At 42.9% G+C, this 12,902-nt stretch overlaps 1 protein-coding gene across 1 annotated transcript in view; it reads left to right on the forward strand.

Annotated features, from left to right (window-relative positions):
- The first annotated feature begins 1,975 nt into the window (after positions 1–1,975).
- CD80 (CD80 molecule) overlaps positions 1,976–12,902 on the forward strand; it is a 46,347-nt gene continuing 35,420 nt past the window's right edge. The window contains exon 1 of the mRNA XM_019528713.1: positions 1,976–2,094. The gene's annotated coding sequence lies outside the window, so the exon portion shown is untranslated. The remainder of the gene's footprint in view (positions 2,095–12,902) is intronic.

Below are 12,902 nucleotides of genomic sequence, written 5' to 3' on the forward strand. Positions count from 1 at the left end.
GGTTCCTTGTTATCTGCATTTCAGAGACATTCTCAAACTGGGCAGTATTGCCAGCCTCCAGCATGTGACAACTCTGCATCCAGTGGGATTTAAAGAATGATAACATTTGAGTTCTTTTACTTACCATCTGGCTTTCATCAGACAAGCTCTTGGAAGAGAAACACCAGGAAAAGACTAGAGAGCGAGGTTTTGAGGCGTGCTGGCTTGGGTTTGAGCAGGACACTTCTCATGCTGGAACAATCTGGAAAAAATTCCAGGTAGCTCCTTGGGGCCAAGAGAAAATCAGAAATCAGTTGAAGCTCTGAATACATGCTTGAGCCTGGATCTGGATTCCCTATGGTTCAGAAAAGAAAAATCCCATAGGTTTCAAGCAGGGCTGAGGAAGCCATCTTGATGTAGCATGTGCCTTATTCAGGACTGGTGCATTAATAAAGTGGCTTTCCCAAGGCCAGGCAGGAAGTCTGTGGCAGGTCTAGAAACCGTAAGCAGAATGATTTCGAGCCTGATGACTTTAACTGCCGCTTATCACCCATACCCTCACCTTCATTAGAGTGAGAACTGTCACACTAGCAAATGGTGGTGTCAGGAATTGGTTCTTTCATCTGCAGGCTACAGGGCCTGATCTACAGCCCACTGAAATCCATGAACAGGCACCCCTTGATTTCTGTGAGCTGTGAGCTTGGCTTGAGTAACAGATTTGATGTTTCAGTGTTGTAAAGTCAGCACCCAATGTAAAAAAAAAAGTGCATTTTGACTTGGGTTGTTGTGTCCACACTGACAATGTCACTTGTGCACAGTACTAAGATTTCTGGGATTGTATCCCATGGTTCATATTGTATTGAAAAAAAGCTGATTTGTTGTAGAAATTCTTTCTGGTGAACTGTAAGAAAACGTGTCTGTCTTTTCTGAGCATCTCTGGGGAAATTGTGGGAAGGCACTGGAGGACTAGCAGCACTTGAGTGGCACTAGCCTGCATATGCATGAGCAAATATAAGCTTGCATTCACGTTAGCACAACTAACCAGCTGTCAACTCCTGCATTAGTATATACCCCTTGGTGGGCCAGCTAAGTTGAGTAAATGGAGTGGCACACACAAAGAGAGACCTTTACTTTAACTTTGCAACAAAGACAAGGCCAAAGAGAATACTATGCAATAAACGTGAACAACTAGCATGTTTTAAATATGTCCTGTCCCTGTTAATGGAATGGATTAAATGGTAGTGGCATACCAGCAGGCTAGTGAGAGTGTGTTAGCCTGTATTAACTGCTTGTTTCCTATTTGCAGGGCAGATTTCTCCCGCTCGGTGCAAAAGGCTGGAAGCTGGGAGGAATTCTGAGAGGAACAGCAGAAGTTTTTAAGGAGCTGGGCTTCATGGGGAAAGGACAAGAATGCCAGAGGGATACATTTTTCATCCTGGCTGTAGTCCCCTTGATGTTGTTGGTACTGCGGCAGGGATGTGTAGTATATGAAGCTTGGTAAGTGGAGGCATCACAGCTATTTGTTGAGGTATGCAGAAGTAGCAGCAGAAGAGAAACTGACTAGAGATGACCAAGGCATAGCCCCAGGGGAATGGCACTGAGCTAACAAATACTACGTGTCCCGACTAGTGGTGTCAACCAAACTGAGGAATAATCTCCTTCTATTTGAACCATTTAAATTGAGACTGCACCAAACCAGTGTAAAACCCCTGCACTGGCAGGAATGGGAAGGTGAGGGTTCGTTATTTGTCAGGTGGCTTCTTCCAAACTGGATTCTGCTGCTGCTGGGAAGTGATATGGTTATTTTTCTTTCATCATGATCTGCACATTCGGAAATGTCACCTATGGGAGTGCCCCATGTTTAGGTTTTTTGTGTACACCAAAAGTTCGTCTGCCTGGGAGAGAAAGTGCAGAAGGGAAAGGACAGCAGGGTTTGCTCCTTAAAGATTACTTCTGCATTTTTACAGCGTGCTTTGTGATATGTGTTTCAGAGAATTGGGAAGTAGTCGGATGTGGCAGAAGAGGAACAACTGCAACAAGACCACTCCATGGTATCCAGCAGTCTGAAAAGTCAGAAATATAGCTTCCTGCTTCCCTTCTATATTTAAGTGTATAGTGAGTCAACCATGACATCACCTTGAATTCAATTTTTCCTCAGAGGTGTAGGAGTTGGGGGTTGTGCTTTTTTATGACATGCATCCTCTGCCCTTTCCCTTCCTTTCCTCCCCAACTTCAAATATGCCATGGGGGAAGTGAGGTCTTCTCTAGATGCCACAGAAACAGTGGGCAAAATCCAAACACTATCACTGCCATCTTTATTGGGCACAAGCAGATGCTGCCCATGGGAGCTCTCCTTTATGGCCAAAATGGTGTTTTATATTGAGCCTGAGAGGGGATGTGCATGACCTGATGTTCTACACCTAGAGTGGGAGAGGTTGGAGTGACAGTGTTAGAGGGGAAAGGCAAATGAGGTTGATCCTATCCCAGGCTGCACACAACAATGGGTGATTGGGGTGGTGCTCCCACATATAAACCCACAGAAGTAAAGAAGCCTTCCCATCTAGTCACTTTAGGCAGTGTTGCTCACCATCCTTAATTCCACAGGGACTCCTGCCAGTGGCTTGCCCTGTGTCTCCCACACGGGGTGATTGCTTCTGCCTCCAGCAGGCAGTGGAAAACAACAGTCACTCCTCTCCCTGGCGCTAGTGTCCCCTCACTCATCCTGGAGTGCACAACCTTCACCCAACATTGGCTGTGGGTGTGCCAAGAGCCTGCATGGTTGACAACCATCAGCCAGGAGTGTAAGCTCAAAGTGAAGGCACTTGTGTTGCAGCGCAAGTTAGATGACATGGGAGGTGTGTTGTGTTCCTGTATCTCTTGGGGCACCTGTCTTTCTGGAATGACTGGAGGGTTGTGAGAGCTAAGAATGCATCACGTTCCTCTGCATGTTGTCTGTTTGGTGCTACGGTGATACAAACAAGGATCCACACTCACAGACCAGGACATTATAATGTTTTTATTTGACCCTGCCTAGAAGCAGATTAAAATTCTGCTTAGACAATTGTAAAACAGATTTGTGATGCTTTGGGCCTCTGTGATTCACATACCTAAAAGAATCCAAGAGGCAAAGGGAGATGGTAATGCCTTTGGTAATGTCTGTTGGAGGGGAAGCTGCTTTCCAAAGCCCTGCCCTACTCACTTCACTGTAATCCACCATTCATTACACTGCTTGAAATGACACTGTTATCCCAAAGGTGAAAGGCTCCATATCCCTGAAGTGTCCAAGGGCAGGATGAATCCCTTTTTTAAATTTTCTACTGACTATCGCTGAAGTGTTACAATGTCAGTATTCAAAGTATTCTGACTACACAGAGGTTAATCCTTTCTAGGCCTCATGAACTTGTGCTAAATAAATCCCTATCTGGCTGCTACAAGTATATCCTCCCAGAGCATAGAATTCATTGACAATCCATGTAAGATTTTGCAGCAGGGGATGACAAGCAGAGGCGGAGGCTTTGGGGCAATAAGTTTTCTCCATGTGGGACAGATGGATTGGAAAGAAGGGAAGTGCATAGTATAACAGTATATGCCCCTTTCCAGCCTTCCCGTACCTCCAGTTTCTTGTCTGCTATGACTTTGCTGTTGGATAGTGGGAATTCCTCAGACCAGTAGCGGCCTCATGAGTAGCCTGGTCCATAGATTTCATAGACATTAGGGCTGAAAGGGACCTCGGAAGATCATCAAGTCCAGCCCCCTGCCCAAAGGGCAGGAAGTCAGCTGGGGTCATAGGATCCCAGCAAGATAAGTATCCAATTAGCCACCCTGCCTGGGTCTTCTGTCCAGCCCTTCACCCAGCGCTCTCATGGGTTTCTGCGGGCTCATTAGGGCTTCAGCTATCCTAGCCTAAACCCCGCCTTTTTTTTCTCAGGCCACAACCCTGCCTTGCTCCACTGAATAAGACCTCAGCCTCTGAGTTTTGGCCTTAATGGCAGCCTTCCTTTTTAGGGGTGGTTTTTTTTTCTCCATGTGTCTGTCTCTTTTTCTCAACTTGGGGCTATCTCCTGACCCCTATAGCCAGAGGCACACTCAGCACCCCTGTTCATGGGTTCCTCCACCCCTGTATCCACAGTGTGATCCTCTGGTAACAAGTCTGGACCAAACAAAACACAAACCGACTGCTTCCAAACAAAACAAGTAGTCTCTTTCCTCCTGTGAATGCTGCCTGCAGGCCTTACTTGCTCAAGAGCCTTCTCCCCAACTTCTTAGAGTGGCTCAGGCACCTGTCCATCTCCAGAGCTCCTTTCTCCCCCTGCCTGGCCCTAGGCTGGTCTTAAAGCCCTTAACCCCTTACAATCACCGAACTGATTTGCTGCACCCAACAGCCTGGTGCATCCAGTTGCTCATTAGCTGCCAGGCCTTGGTTAGATATACCTCTGCTGTCCTTTTAACTGCCTGCCCTCTCCACAGGCATCCTTGTAACAGGGGCAGGGGTTCCCTGTTATAGTTGTCAAACATAAACTGATGAGGTACACAGCTTGTACTGTCTAAGTATGGCCCTAAAAGCAAACAAATGCTTTGCCTCCCTTTTCATTATAGTTGTTGTTGCTGATGAACATGGGAGCAAAGGCAGGTTATCTAATGAGAAAGAGAACATGGAAATACACCTTAACACACTGAAATAGAAATCAAAGTTAAGGAGTTTAAGGTGCTAATATTAGAAGATGAGGATAATGTCTATCGCAGTATTCAAAAGACCTGGGACATGAAACCACACGTTTAATAGCAAGGACTATTAATAAATCTGTCCAGCTGGGTGTTATACCATAGGATTGAAAAGCAGCAAGTGTAGTTCTTTATATTTAAAATGAAGAAAGTTATGATCTGGACAACTTTAGGCCTATTAATCTGAGCTCAATGACCATGTCTACATGAGAAGCTGACTGTGCAATTGTTACTATGCAATCATGTAGTACTTGCATACCTAAATACTAGATTACTGTGCAGTCACATCTCTACACAGCTTCGTGCTGACTCTCTGACTGCACAATAGCTTGTTACACCTGCCCAGTAGTGTCACATCGTGGTTCATGACCTGCGATGCTACTGTGCAGTATTAACAAGCTATTGTGCAGTAAGCAACTTGTATAAACATGGCCAATGATATGCAAAGCCCTGGCACAAATTTTGAAAGAGAGAATATTTAAACATCTGGCAGTAAAAGAAACAGGAAAAAACATTGGACTTTTTGTCCCAAGCTAACTGATTTTTCTAGGCAAAGGAAATGCAGTAGATAGCACCTATTCTATATGGACTTCTTTGAAGTGTTTAGTATGGTACCACATGGGAAACTATTTAGTTTAGCTGGAGAAGATAAGAATTAGTACAAGAATCATGAGGAAGTTAAGGAACTAAAGAAGAAAATCAGAAGCTGTGTAAAATGGAACATAGAAGCAGAAGAAGCCTACAGGGGTATTAAGCCCAAAAAAGGGAAGTAGCAGGCTGGTGGGAAAATATTTTCAGGGTCAGTCTTGACACAGATATTAGTATTTTCATTACTGACCTTCACCAGACAAAGCGTGTTGATGCAGTTTGCTGATGGCCCAAATTTGGGAGTCACTATCCACACAGAAAAGTACTAGAATATCACACAAGAAGAATCAGGCGCCCTTGAGGACAGGAATAATAGAAATGGAATGAAATGCAATTTAAAAAGTACAATTTCAGTCACTTAAGGACTAAAAGCAAGGATTTCAGCTGCGTGCTGAGATTCTGTCAGTGGGATATTTCAGAAGAGGATGATCTGGAGTTACCAGAATGACTCTCAGCCTCTAATGTGCTGGTGTTGTGAAAAAGGCAAATGTGAACACAGGTGTTGCATTGGACAAAGTACTTCCAATAAGAAAACAGGAGTATTAATGTCAATGTAGTGCACAGGGGCTGAAAAGATGCTCTGTGAGTGTGATCCTGGACATGCCTTCCAGAAAGATGAATACAAACTGGAACAGGTTCAAAGGAGGCTCACAGGGTGATTGGGGAAGGGAGGACCTGTCTTATGAGAACAGACTGAAAGAGCTGGGTTGTTTAGGGGGCATTATTGTTCTTCATAAATACATCAGAGGATAAACTCCACAGAGGAATGAGAGCTATTTAAGCTAAAGGACAGTTTTGACACCAGAACAAATCATCCCTTCAGCTGGGATCTGGACTTTAGATACGAAATGTATTTTATATTGGCAAGGGATATGGTGTCCACCAAACAGTTTTAGGAACATTCTTTGTAAGTTGGTAAGAATTTTTTGTGTCTTGTCTCATAGCCCTATGAGTCTATGCAGACACACTTGAAATTCAGGCCTGGGCTCAACATCTGTCTGCTTCAGATGTTGTATGTGAAATAAGAGATGTATTGGGTATGAACTGAATACAAAATCTCAGGTTCCTCAGTGAAACAGTGCAATGCTTCCCAAAATGCAGGTAGGAAACAATCCATGTAATGCTGCGCGTACCCCTGAGAAGCTAAATAACTTTCATATGTTGTACATATACAGGTTACAGTTGCCTGTAAAAGGTTTCCATCAGCAACCTACGGGCACCCAAGAAATGGGGAAGTCCCAGGGCATGAGATTACAGAAAACCACTTTCATATATGTTCTAACAAACAAAACAATAAACAATAAACCAGAGCCCGGCACTACACCAGAGTTGCGTTTCAGTGCTTCCAGGTTTGAGTCTTTTTTCAGTTTTGAACTCCCCCTCCCACCTTCAAAATATCAAGCCAGCAGACTTTCTGGAATTGAATTAGAAAACCCCTTTTTGTTTTCCAGTATGGAAGGGATATGTCTTCCAGTTAAAGGGAATTGCTCCTGTGGCTGTATGAGCAGTGCAAATGTATATTGCTTAAAAAAATAAATAAAAACATAAGGTTGAAAAGTTGAGCCCTCCAAGGTTAGGGAACTGCCAGAGTTAAGGTTGCCCTGGCTTGCATGAATGTTGCATGCTCAGGGCAGCTGGAGTCTTTAGAAAATCTAGCATGTGAATATGTGCAGGCTGAAACTTCCCAAAGATTTATAACAAATTTGGGTCAAATTTTTGGAAGTGAAAGTAATGATACATGGAAACAATAACAACCCCCTTTTGAGCCTTGCTTTTTTCTTCTTTTTAATTGCATGATCTCACCTGGAGTACTGTGCCCACTTTTGGGTACCACCCTTAAAGGACGATGCAGACAAACAGGAAGTAGCCCTGGTGGACAACACAATCATTAGGGGTATAGGAAACATGTTTTATATGAAATGGCATGAAGAACTCAGGTTTTTTAGTCCAGATAAGACAGCACTATTGAGGGATATGACAATGATCTTCACATATCTGAAAGGTGTTTATAAAGAGGATGGGGATGGAAGGATAGTGTCCCTTGTATTTGCCAGAGACAGGATAAGAAGTAAATATCTTAAACAGGAAAAAAGGAGATTTAGGTTAGCTATTGGAACTTAAGCACTGCAACAGATTACCCAGAGCACCTGTGGAATCTACATCCTTGGAGGTTTTTAAGAGCAGGTTGGCCAAATAGTTAGATGCGATTATTTAGACCAGAATGAGCAGGGGTTTGAACTAATTGACCTCTTGAGAGCCTTTCCAGCCTTATTTGCCTGTGATTCCATGACATAATAGAACCTCATAAATATTTTAACAGGGGCAAATGACATCTTCTTCCTTAATCTTGTTCTTGGAAATAAATACAAAAAATTGTTGAAGCTCAAAAATCAATTCAACCTGAGGCAGGTGCCTGGTACAGAGCACTTCAGCCTGAGCAGTTTGATAAAGAATTGAAAACTGGATCACATAACGGGAAGTGTTGGACAATGTTAATTAGAGGCAGCTGTACCAAATTTGTCAATAATAAAGTCTAACTCTGTCTAACAGGTTCAGTGTTGCACTGTATATGCATACCTGCAAATAGAATAGTACCTGTACTTATTAACACTGGGCTTGTTTGTGTGGGGAGTGAATATGTACTAAACAAGGATATGAATTTACAGTGTACTGGCTACTTCACACTGACTCCCTGTGAGATACTTTCTGGAGCAAGCTAGCTAGCTCCTTTTTCAGAGTGGAGTGGTCTACCTTGCCTAAAGACACTCTCGGTAGGCAGAAAGCATGTCAACATGGGGAGCTAGCAGAGAGTGGCTGATGCATTGTAAAATCATGCCCTGACTTGTACACTAGCTTTCCTGGTATAGCTATAGATAAGCCCCTTAAATTTTAATTGTGTTCTATTGTCAACCAAGTTTGTATTATATAGACAAAGATTAATGAACAGAAACCACCAGGGCAAGACCCTGTACTGATTCAGATACAGAGGAGACAATCACTTGTGGCTTGACAAGGGAAATTTCCAAGGTTATAGCTATACTGTACTTGGGAGGCATGATTTCCCTTATGTGAAATAGCTTCAGCGGAGCTACTTTACGGGTACCAGCAGCAGTGAGAATGACCTAGCCTCCTGATTTAAGTACCAGTGCTCCCAGTGGGTTTCTACAGCCAGTACTGGAGCTTGTGCTACCATTATTGTACCACTGCTATTGGTACCCAAGCTAGCTAGATTAAAACCAAATGGGCTGTTTATGCTGCATTCGCACCCCTGATTGCACTGTGGACATAGCCTTAGTGCCTGAATTACTTTTGAAAATCAGACTTGGGCTTGCAGGTCACTTATCTACTGCTAAAATATTACCCCAAATCAACCAGGTGGTACAAGTATGAAACGATGGCGCACTTTGAGGGTAGGTGGGGTGCTCCTATGGGAAAAAAATAGTTCTGCTCATGGATTGTCTGCAAACTAACAAATGTGTTTAAACAAAACAAACAAAAAACCTGACTTTTGTTCCTACTTGAAAACTTGGGACAGACTCATCTTTTTGACCTACGTCATACTGCCTAGCAGAGGGGAATCCTGGACCTATGCAAAGCAAACATTCATAACACCAGAACAAAAGAGAGAAATGGATCCAGTACATGGTCCAGTGTGACTACATTGCTCTTCTCCAGGGGTTTAAATTCCAGATGATTAAGAATATACTATTTTTTACAAGATTGTAAAGGCTGCATGCTGGGCAGTAAATTCAGAGATAGTCTCAGATAAATCAGCAGATTTGTCCATATGAGTGAACAGGGCACATTCTACAGAGCATTGCCTTTCTTTTAAGGTCCTGAACATGTTATGTTTGGGAATTTACCTTTGAGCTCGGGCCAGTGTTAAAATGTTCCAGTGCTAGCAGCAAACTTTGGCTTAGTGGCACTAAGGTGTGTAGGAATAGAAGGCAACAGATCAGACTCAATTCCCAGATATCAGTGAGGAAATGTGTTTCCAAAATACAGTTTGGTGTACAAGCCCAGCAGCACCAGGGGCAGAGCCTTTAGACCAAAGGCTTAATGAAAATGTGAAGACCTTATTGAAAAAATGTACATTGTGATTTTTTTTGTGCATCACTCTTTTCAATTAAAGAAATGTTCAAAGTACAGTTCATTTTTAATCAGCTCTAAAAGAATCGCAATCAGCATTTCTTCTTGTAGCCATCTGGCCCTGAAACTTAACTAATCGTTTTCCTCTTTTTGCCCCACCACAATCCTCACTTCAATTCCCTTCTTTTCCTTCACAAACTGAGTGTTGCACTTCTTTCTGCCTACCTCTGAGTCAGTGTTAGATCTTGCTTTTGATTTGTTTGTTGCTCTTGGTTTACACCATACAGACACTGAATGTATTGCAAGTTGCATGATTTGTGTATAAAATACACTGGAATGTACAGTACCATCAAGGTTTGAATGGGCAAGGTTAAATTCTGAGGTTAAGTTCAAGGTTGAATTCAAGGTTAAACTCATAATGCTTCCCCACAGAACCTCCTCTTTTATATCAATAGAAGTCAAACATGTCCTTGGTAGTAAAATTTGACTCTTTGTCTTAATGCATTAAGGTTCCCTTGGTAATTAAAACCCCAAACACCATAATAGATGATCTGTACAAATTTCCAAGGAAACATTTTGTGGCATTCTGCAGATACCACAAATCATGGGGTCAGAAGTAAGGCTTTCATCAGAACAGCAGAGGGGTAAGTGGAATGGGTTTAAAGAAAGATTGCACTTCCCTTCAAGAGGATGCTGTCCATCTCTTAAATAGAACTCCAAACCTTTCCAGGTTTCATAGTTTCTAGGGTCGGAAGGGACCTGAGCAGATCATCGAGTCCGACCCTCTGCCATGGCAGGAAAGAGTACTGGGGTCAAACGACCCCGGCAAGGTGATTATCCAGCCTCCTCTTAAAGACCCCCAGGGTAGGAGCCAGCACCACTTCTCTTGGAAGTTGGGTCCAGATCCTAGCTGCCCTGACAGTGAAGTAGCGCCTCCTGATGTCTAGTCTGAATCTGCCCTCTGCCAGCTTGTGACTGTTATTCCTGGTCACTCCTGGTAGTGCACAGGGGAACAGGGACTCCCCAGTGCGTGCTGGTCCCCTCTGACTAGTTTGTAACAGGCCACTAGATCCCCCCTCAGCCTTCTCTTGTGGAGGCTGAACAGGTTCAAGTCCCATAGCCTCTCCTCGAAGGGCCTCCCTTGCTGCCCCTTGATCATGCGAGTGGCCCTCCTCTGGATCCACAGGTTAGCCAGCTGTCAATCAGAACTCTAAAATAAAATTAATCTCAGGAGCTAGCTGGAAGTTGAGTAGTCAGGAAGAAGGGGAGAAAATAAAATCACTTTCTTTTTTCTTACAAGTTCTCCAAGACATGTTGAGTTAAATCAGGGTAAGCCTGATATTTGCTGCACCAGGGCACGTGGGAGTGATTATCACAAGTGAAACTGCATTGTTTCACTTAGACTCCTTTAATTTCTGTAAATTGAACTCACTAGAGCTCAGATGTACTCTGCGGTACAGTTTTTGAACTCCAGGAATCTCACCAGTTTGAAGGTGGGAAGGGGAATTAGGGTTAAAAACGAAAAACTTTAGATCCTCATTTCTGTTACAATGCAGAGCTTTGGGATTTTTATCTTTTAAACCTCAATGAAAAGCATTTTCTTCTGTACTCTCAAGCCCTAGGACTTGCTGCTTTCCACAGGTATCTATCTGTTCCTTTGCCCTTGAAAGCTCTTGTGTGAAATCTGTGAGGCTGGCTTTCTTCTTGGGTAATGTGGGTCATCTTTACTTGGGCTTCCTGCCAACACATCTCAAGCCAGGAGGCATTGTTTACTTAACCAGCGGAGAGATACATCTGTCCTTTTTGTATTCAGTTTATATACCAATACATCATCTCCCATTCCATATATAGCACTGGACCTGTCAAGGGCTGAAAACAGCAATGTTGAAAGCATTATTCTATTTCTTTTGGCAGTGGTCTTTAACCCATGTTTCACAGAGAATTAATTGCCAGTGGGACCATTCCTTTCCTTGGAAAGGAAATTAAAGGAAATTAATTAAACAAAAGGGAATTAAAAAGTTAAATGAAGTGGATGAGCAGAGCAAAATGTGATGTTTCCTGCTTCATGTTACTGGCTAAGTATTGTTGCCTATGGCTCTAAGGGGACCAATGTCTGATGGTATTAATTCTGCTCCTGGACTGACTGATAGCTATATTAACAAAGAATTTTTGAGGTGGTTGAACAGTCACTTCTAGTGTGAGAATACGAATTTGAACAACTCTTCAAAATACTTGTTCTTTACCAAATGTTTGTGGGGGAAATATTTGCTTGCATAAACAAACAATAGAAAGGATTGCTGCTAAATGCAGCTCCAGATTTTCACTAACCTGTTATGCAGCAAGTACCCTGCTCTGCTCCCCAGGATGGTTATCAGCCTTGACATACAGGGTGTCTCCAATGTGTACGCAACATGCATGTCATTCCCATAATGAGAGCCTGGATGTCAGTTTTGGACATTTGGAACACTGGCAGTAGGGTACACTATAAGTTTGCTTCTTGCTCTTTATGGAAACAAGAATAGACATTGATCAATATGAAAATCATTGTGTGAAAAGTAGTAAGGTTGAGTTCCACTGTGAAATGTGTTTCTTCAGCACTGAGCTTGGGTGTTGAAAACTTTGTCAATATATGCAAGCCAGGTTCTTTGGGTAGATGTGATATCTTTTATTAGACAAACTGAGTACTTGGAAACATGTTTACCCTTCTTCAAGCATAGGGAGTCTCTGCTAATAAAGAACCTAAAAGTGTGACAGGATGTCACTGAGAATGTAAATAGGTGGAAATTAGGACATCAAAAGGTAGAGAAGGGAAGCGATGGGGGAAGCAAGGGAGAATAAAAGCCAAAAGTAAGTAAGGGACACTCTACTGTAGTAGTTTTTCAAGGTAGAAAAGAGGCTGTCTGTGAAAAGGTAAATAGCTAGAAATTAGGAAGATAAAGGGTAGAAAAGGAGGGGAGGGGAGGAAGCGGGGGAAAAGAAAAGTGTTAGAGGTCAGGTCTGGCAGGTACCTGGTGAATCAGATGTCAGGCAGGTTGTAATCTGCCATAAATCCAATGTCTATATTGAATCTATGATTTTTTGTATCCAGTAGATTTATGAAGTGAAGTTTGTAGGTTCATCTACAAAAGGTGTTCTGTAAGTTCCCTTTGAGGATTACAACTGAGAGATCAGAGGGGGAGTGACTGTCTTGTGAGAAATGTGCCCCAACAGGTAATTGGGTATTTTTGTCTTTGATAGATTTTCAATGTGCATTCATTCTGGTGCACAGCTGTTGTTGGGTTTCTCCTACATATTTTCCATCAGGGCATTTGGTGCACTGGATGAGATATATAACTTTTCTGGAGGTGCAGGTGCAAGATCCAGGAATGGTGATGGTTTTCTTGTGGGGTGTGGTTATTGTAGAAGTGGTGGAGTTGTGTTGGCAGGTTTTGCACATTTCTTGTCCTGGCATAGTCTAGATCCAT

Source organism: Crocodylus porosus, unplaced genomic scaffold (assembly GCF_001723895.1).
Source record: "Crocodylus porosus isolate Cpor-Errol unplaced genomic scaffold, CroPor_comp1, whole genome shotgun sequence".
Taxonomy (NCBI): domain Eukaryota; kingdom Metazoa; phylum Chordata; order Crocodylia; family Crocodylidae; genus Crocodylus; species Crocodylus porosus.